This window comes from Oryza sativa, chromosome 7 (genome assembly GCF_034140825.1).
Source record: "Oryza sativa Japonica Group chromosome 7, ASM3414082v1".
Classification (NCBI taxonomy): domain Eukaryota; kingdom Viridiplantae; phylum Streptophyta; class Magnoliopsida; order Poales; family Poaceae; genus Oryza; species Oryza sativa.
Genome location: NC_089041.1, coordinates 16,404,170 through 16,412,545, shown reverse-complemented (window position 1 = coordinate 16,412,545; position 8,376 = coordinate 16,404,170). Strand labels below are relative to the sequence as shown.

The following is an 8,376-nucleotide window of genomic DNA, read 5'->3' as shown; positions in this document are numbered from 1 at the left end:
TTGCCGACTAAGTGCGATGGGTTCCGTCTCTGGCATCGACGACTTCGCCTTCCCTCCCGAGCAGGCATTCAAGTTCGGCAGCCTCAACTTCATCACCAACGACTTCGGCAAGATCTCTCTCCTTGACTCGGATTCAAACCAGTCGGGGAGAGACCAGGCCCCCGTGCCGTTCGGTATTCCGAACTCGGTCGAGGCCTACTCCAAGATCATCTCTCCCGAGTCGGCTTCAAACCACTCGGACGAGATCCAATCTACTCTTCCGCGACCAGATCAAGACGACGGGTCCTATCCCTCAATCCTGATGAAACTTCATGATGACTTGGCCGCTGTCTTCACAGTCAAGACATCTCCCACTCGAAGATCTAGGCGAGCTCCGGCTTTGGCCCCGATCCGATCTAGATCCAGGGAGGTTGGCGTTATACTCTGTCACGCCCAGAAATTCACTAGTAATTTCCGAACTTATTTGTGCATAAAATCCTCGTCCAGGAATCAGCCGAGGTACACAAACTGACAATTTAATATACAGAATCATCAATAATAGTGTTACATACTTTCAAAAGAAAAGAAAACTGCAGCGGAATTAACGGTCTAGCGATGGCTTCAGCTCCACTCCCACAGGCAACTCAACTGGGGTATAAGCCAAACGTCTTCTCCTTCTGGATCCTTTATCTTCAACTGAGGTTGATTGATTATTGCAAGAATGAGCATATGACATACTCAACAAGCCACACAGCAAATATGCAAGTGCACAAGGATACCAAAGGATGGCATAATATAGGCTCATTTGCGAAAGCAGCATTTAGCAAAGAGTTAAGAGTAGTAAAACAGTAGAGTAATTAATTAAAAATTTTAATCAACACTGAACAACACACCCATGCTGCACAGGCCCAACCATCCTGAACAACCATACCCGGCTGTACAGATCTAACTCCAAACCAGGAGCTAAGCAAATTATTACCAGGTATAACATCCATAATTATTGTGAGAGGTGTGAGACTAATCACGAAAAACATTGCTCAACCCGCCCATAACCGCGGGCACGGCTATTCGAATAGTTTTACTCTGGCCAGAGGTGTACCACTGTACCCACAAGACACAGCCTCATCATCATGTCTACCATGCGTCGCGATACTGGAAAGTACCCGAATAGAGGCTGTGACAATACCCTTTGCACAACACAACTCACCACAGTGCACCATTCCTGGATCATAATCACCCCCTCTATAAATATAACCAGAGGCATGGACTCCCCAGCGACCCCCACGGACTTCTCGCCGCTTCTCAGTCTGGTGCCCCGCAATGAATCATGCTATACAGAAGGTAAAGCCGTTGCCCATGCTGGCTTGTGGTTGGTACGGTTAATATTTCACAACAGTAGCTCGTGAACCGGTCCTTAATTGTCATGAGCACGACCTTCAAAACCATGTGCTCACAACCCACCATTGTCAAGTTTTAGTTATCAATTAATTATCATAACACGATTAAACATCGTGAGCTACCATTAAATATAATCATAAGTGATAGTGTAACATTAGTTATCCCAATTATGTGATAATGTTTCTAAGCATGGCTAAGCAATTATATATACATAGCATTTAGCTGAACCAAACCAATATATAAGGTTCAAGCTAATCAATTTGTTACCCAAGGTATCAAGGAATAAAGTAATCAATGCAAATTGGCCATAACAAAGGAATAGGTTCACACCACCCGGTGACATTCGAAAATAAATGCACAGTTGAAATAAATAGAGAATTTAAATATAGGATCAACATGCTCAAAGGATTGTGTTTAGGATCTGTGTGACTTGCCTTGCAATAATCGGTCTTCAATTAATCTTCTTGAATACTTCCGGCGCACTCACGAACCTTCGCAACGACGGAAACGACAAACTAACACGCAAAACGAAGAAAAAGACTAATAAAAACCAAATAAACAGTACATATAAAGTAAACAAACATGTAGATCATGATTTTAGATGAATTTAGCAACTTGAACCACTCAAAACCGAGTTACGATGATTTAGTTATGAATTTCCGAAGATTTAATCTATTAGAAAAACAGGAAAAAGAAAAAAACGATGATGACGTCATGATGATGACCTCATCAATGGCCGAACCAAGATGGCGACCTCGCCGGAGATTGGATGGTCGGCTGCGACTTTGGAGGACAAGAACACGTAGAGGACGACGAGACGAACCCAACGGTACCCACCCTCGAACCAAACGGCGAACGACGACGGCCGGCGACGAGGTCTAGCGGCGGCGCGGCTTCGGTCGACGGCGGCGACGGGGCTGCGGTGGTCGGCGGCTTCGGGGGTCAGGCGGCCGGGCTTGTCCACCCTCCCGCGCACCTAACGGTGGTGACGGCGACCGGCGGCGACGACGGAGGCGGCGGCGCGACGCGGATGGAGCTCGGCCGGCGACGACGGCGGGGTGGAGCACGTGGCGGCGGCGCTACGAGGCACGGGAGACCACGGGGGAGGGGGCAAACGAAAGAGGAGGACTAGGGGGTCCTATTTATAGCCTTGGATTGAAGAGATCGGACTCCTCCCGCAAGAAATCGATCCGGGAAATCAAAAACTCGGTTTTGGAGATAAACTCGAAAACGAGCTCGATTCGGATAAGATACTCAACGATTAGCTCCGATTTTTGGGGTAAAGATAGAGGAGGATAAGAGGAATATTTCCCCTCAACTAAATTGGAAAAAGAGCAACGGGGAGGCGAGATTTGGAAGGAAGAGGCGGCGGCACTGTGCACGGCACGGCTGGCTCGGGCTCTGCCTGAGTTGGAAGATGAACAGTAGCTCAGGGAGGGAAAGTAGACTTTTCCGGCTAGGCTGAGAGGAGAGGAGGCGGCTCAGGTTGGGCCGGCGGAAGAGAGAGGAAGGAAAGGAAGGAATGGGCCGAAAATGGCCCAAGCTGAGGAGGAGGATTTTATTACTTTCCCAATTAAAATAATCACTTAAATGATCTTTGAATTGTTAAAAATACTTCCAATGCTCAAATAATTTCAAGAAAAATCCTCAAAATACTTGGACACTCAAAGTACTTAAAAAAATTACAATTAGACCATTTAATGATTAATTTAATATGTGGGTAATTACTGAAATGCTCTTTGTAAGATTAAAAATTAGGAATTGAGCTCCGAAAAATCCGAGAATATTCCAGAGAGTATAATTAACCATGGAGAATTTAATAAAAATTAAATCCATCCATGCTTTAAATTTAGGAAATTTTATTTCCCACATTTAACTTCACTTGTAAATTAATGAACATTTAATATAAATTCTAATAATAATTTATTAAATAATTTATAAATCCTGAAACAAAAATTCAGGATGTGACATACTCCAACCCCTCGGGACAGTCTCGACGGAAGAGTTGGATGGCTACCTCAGCTCCCCCGGCGTCAGTTCTCGACCAACCGAGATCCTCGACTACGACGATTTCGGCTACCACTACGACCACGGCGACCTCGACAACTTCGACGACAGCTATGAGGATAACTACACGCCCCTCTTCTTCGGCGTATTCATGGCTGACAACGAAACGGAGGAACAGCGCCAAGCCCGAGAAGCGGACCAAGATCGTGCACGGCAAGAAGCTGAACGTCGCCGACTAGAGGAAGAGCGACAGCGACAGGAGCGAGAACGACTACAGCGTGAGCAACAAGATCGCGAACGGATTGCAAAGGAGGCTGAAGATCGACGACAACGCGCCTTAGAATCTGGGCGGCGAGCGAGAGAGCTCATTGGGCAACAAGACGTCGATGGGACAGCGGTCTTTCGCACCCCCCAGCAGAACACGGTTGCAGCAATCACTCTCCTCAACACCCTCCTCAAGGAAGACGCACTCAACCAAGCTGATCATGTTGTCAACATCTTGAACCAGACAAAGACCATGATCGCCGCCTCGGTTCCAGCCAACTCCGCAAGCACCCGCACCCCGACTGGTAGCCGAGTCCCTCATCTTCGATCTCAAGACTATCACCAGCCAAGCCTCAGCATTGCCGGCGCCGGATCTAGTCGCAGGAGCAGGGGACATGATGAACGGTCTGTTCGTTCGCCTCCCGAATGATATAGGGAGCGTCGAGTTGAACGACCACACTCCCCACATCGAAGGCGCCCCATCGATCTTCGCGACACCATCAACCAGCGCCACGCAGCAAGAGGCCATCATTCACCAGATCGCGATGACGACGACGTGGACGGAGTTGCTGCCTTCACAAGCGACCTGCGTCGAGTGGATTGGCCAGCCGGCTTTAAGCCGTCTGGAATTGAGAAATATGACGGCACCACCAACCTTGAGTCTTGGCTCACCGTCTATGGTCTCGCAATCCGCGCAGCAAGAGGAGACAGCAAAGCCATGGCGAACTATCTGCCTGTGGCCCTAGCAGATTCTGCCTGGTCATGGCTTCACGGGCTACCCCGCGGCACGATCGGATCATGGGCAGAGCTACGCGACCACTTCATCGCCAACTTCCAAGGCACTTTTGAACGGCCTGGTACACACTTCGATCTCTACAATATCGTTCAGAAGTCTGGAGAATCTCTTCGAGATTACATTCGACGCTTCTCCGAGCAAGGCAACAAGATCTCCGACATCACCGACGACGTTATCATCGCCGCCTTTACTAAAGGCATTCGACACGAGGACCTAGTCGGCAAGTTCGGATGCAAACCTCCCAAGACAGTCAAGCAGATATTTGAAAAAGCCAACGAGTATGCCAAAGCCGAAGATGCTATTACGGTGTCCAAGCAGTCGGGCACCACTTGGAAACCAAAGAAGGATACGCCGACCGGAGGAGGGAGTGGAAGTAACAACCACAAGGACCGCAAGCGTAAGCCCGAAGAACTTGTGGCCACAACCTCTCCATCTTCCCGACAACGTTCCCGCGTCAACACCTTCGACAAGATAATGAACTCCCAATGTCCGCATCATCCCAACTCCAACCACGTGGCCAAAGATTGCTTCGTCAACAAACAGTTTGCGGAGCAATACGTCAAGAACGCACGTAAGCCCTCAAACGGAGATCAAGGCACATCAAAGAAGAAAGATGATGAAGACGATGCCCCGACTGGTTTTCAAGATCATCGCAAAGAACTCAATCACATCTTCGGCGGACCCCTAGCTTATGAATCTAAGAGAAAGCAGAAGCTAACAGAATGGGAGATCAATGCGGTTCAGCCTAACACGCCCTAATATCTTCGGTGGTCAGAGATAGCAATTAAGTTCGACCGCTCGGATCATCCCGACCGAGTGGTCCACCCGAGGCGGTACCCCCTGGTACTAGACCCAGTGGTTCGCAATGTCAAGCTCTGACGGACTCTCATCGACGGTGGCAGCGCACTCAACATCCTTTTCGCTAAGACCCTGGACGATATGCAGATCCCTCGCACGGAATTAAAGCCGAGTAATGCACCCTTCCACGGTGTTATCCCAGGATTGTCAGCTACACCACTCGGCCAGATCACTCTTCTAGTTACCTTCGGCACTCGGGAGAATTTTCGCACAGAAAATGTTTGTTTCGAAGTTGCTGATTTCGAGACAACATATCATGCTATACTTGGATGACCGGCTTTGGCTAAATTTATGGCCGTCCCACACTACACCTACATGATGATGAAGATGCCTGGTCCTCGAGGAGTCATATCACTACGGAGCGACATCAAGCAGGCCGTCACATGTGACAAAGAAAGTTGCGAGATGGCCCAAACCCACGAGACTACGCTCGCCCGCGAAGAGGTCCGACTGGCTGCGACCACAGCAAGCGAGGGAGAAGTGCCCGCAACCAAGCTAACGAAGACCGAAGAAAGTGATGCCAAGACGAAAAAAATTCCCTTAGATCCCTCCGATCCTGATAAGACTGCTGTAATAGGCGCTGAGTTAGATTGTAAATAGGAAAGCACGCTCATCACCTTTCTTCAGAATAATAAAGATATTTTTGCGTGGAAACCATCTGATATGCCTGGTATCCCCAGAGAGGTGATTGAGCACTCTTTACATGTTAAGGAAGACGCCAAACCCATCAAGCAACGACTCCGCCGTTTTGCACAGGACAGGAAGGATGCAATCAAGGAGGAATTAACCAAGCTGTTAGCAGCAGGCTTCATTAAGGAAGTCCTTCATCCCGACTGGCTGGCTAATCCAGTCCTGGTTCGGAAAAAGACGGGGCAATGGCGCATGTGTGTCGATTATACCGACCTCAACAAATCCTGTCCCAAAGACCCTTTTGGGTTACCTCGCATTAACCAGGTGGTTGACTCAACGGCCAGCTGCGAGTTACTCAGCTTCTTGGACTGTTACTCGGGATATCATCAGATCCGACTAAAAGAATCCGACTGCTTGAAGACCTCGTTTATTATGCCCTTTGGGGCCTACTGCTACATCACTATGCCCTTTGGATTGAAGAATGCAGGAGCGACCTATCAACGCATGATTCAAAGATGTTTTTCAACTCAGATCGGTCGCAATGTTGAAGCTTATGTTGATGATGTAGTCGTCAAGACCAAGCAGAAGGATGACCTGATTGTGGATTTAGAAGAAACTTTTACAAGCATTCGTGCTTTCAAGATGAAACTAAACCCGGAAAAGTGCATCTTCGGAGTACCGTCAGGGAAATTGCTTGGATTTATGGTATCTCAAAGAGGCATACAGGCCAACCCGGAGAAAATCAACGCCATCCTCAACATGAAACCGCCAAGCTCCCAAAAAGACGTCCAAAAGCTGACTGGTTGCATGGTGGCGCTCAGCCGGTTCGTCTCACGACTCGGCGAGCGGGGGATGCCCTTCTTCAAGCTGTTGAAGAAGACTGACAATTTCCAGTGGGGACCCGAAGCACAGAAAGCCTTTGAAGACTTCAAGAAACTTCTCACCACTCCACCAGTTTTGGCCTCGCCACATCCGCAAGAGCCGCTACTGTTATATGTGTCGGCGACCTCCCAGGTTGTGAGTACGGTCCTGGTTGTCGAGCGTGAAGAGGAAGGCCATATTCAAAAAGTCCAACGTCCAATTTATTTCGTTAGCGAGGTTTTAGCCAATTCCAAGACAAGATATCCTTAGGTTCAAAAGTTACTATATGGTGTCTTGATTACCATCAGGAAATTATCTCGCTACTTTCAAAGTCACCCGGTCACGGTAGTCACATCGTTTCCACTCGGGGATATACTTCATAACCGCGAAGCAAATGGACGGATCGCGAAATAGGCCTTAGAATTGATGTCTTTTGACATATCGTTCAAGCCACGAACTTCGATCAAGTCACAAGCTTTAGCTGATTTCCTTGCCGAGTGGACCGAGTGCCAAGAAGACATGCCAGAGGAAAAGATGGAATATTGGACTATGCATTTTGATGGGTCGAAGAGGCTTATAGGCACTGGAGCTGGGGTTGTTTTAATCTCCCCGACTGGAGAAAGATTGAGCTACGTATTGTGGATACATTTTTCTGCGTCCCATAACATGGCGGAATACGAGGCGCTACTCCATGGACTAAGGATTGCAATATCTCTAGGTATTCGCCGACTAATTGTCCGTGGAGACTCTTAGTTGGTTGTCAATCAAGTCATGAAAGAGTGGTCATGTCTAGATGATAATATGATCTCTTATCAACAAGAGGTACGCAAGTTGGAAGATAAATTCGATGGACTCGAGCTCACCCATATCCTCCGACATAACAATGAGGAAGCTGACAGACTGGCCAATTTTGGTTCCAAACGGGAGGCAGCCCCTTCTGATGTGTTCGTCGAACATCTTTACGAACCAACCGTACCCAGAAAAGAAACAATCGGAGCCATGGATACTCAAGGCGTAAGCATAATCGAAACCGATTGGAGAGAACCTCACATAAAATTTTTGAGCAAACAAGAACTACCTCAAGATAAAAATGAAGCCGAGCGGATTTCCAGGCGCAGCAGACTTTACATTATTCATAAGACGGAGTTGTACAAGAAAAGTCCATCAGGAATACTGCAGCGCTGCGTGTCTTTGGAAGAAGGGAGACAATTGTTGAAGGATATACATTCTAGTATTTGTGGTAATCATGCTGCTACACGGACTATTGTCGGCAAAGCTTACCGGCAAGGTTTTTTCTGGCCTACAGCTGTGTCTGACGCTGACAAGATTGTGCGGACATGCGAAGGTTGTCAATTTTTTGCCAGACAAATTCATCTGCCAGCCCAAGAGTTGTAAACCATCCCGTTGTCCTGGCCGTTTGCGGTCTGGGGGCTTGACATGGTCGGCCCGTTTAAAAGGGCAGTCGGCGGGTACACGCATCTCTTTGTGGCTATCGACAAATTCTCCAAGTGGATTGAGGCTAAACCGGTCATCACGATCACAGCAGATAAAGCTAGAGATTTTTTCATCAACATTGTGCATCG

At 48.0% G+C, this 8,376-nt stretch overlaps 1 long non-coding RNA gene across 1 annotated transcript; it reads right to left on the bottom strand.

The window, feature by feature from the left end:
- Window positions 1-439: 439 nt before the first annotated feature.
- Window positions 440-2,792, bottom strand: LOC136357181 (uncharacterized). The gene is made up of 3 exons (XR_010742356.1): window positions 2,103-2,792; window positions 1,812-1,892; window positions 440-675 (listed from the first exon to the last, which is right to left on the bottom strand). It is a non-coding gene; the product is annotated as an uncharacterized lncRNA (long non-coding RNA).
- Between the last annotated feature and the right edge of the window lie 5,584 nt (window positions 2,793-8,376).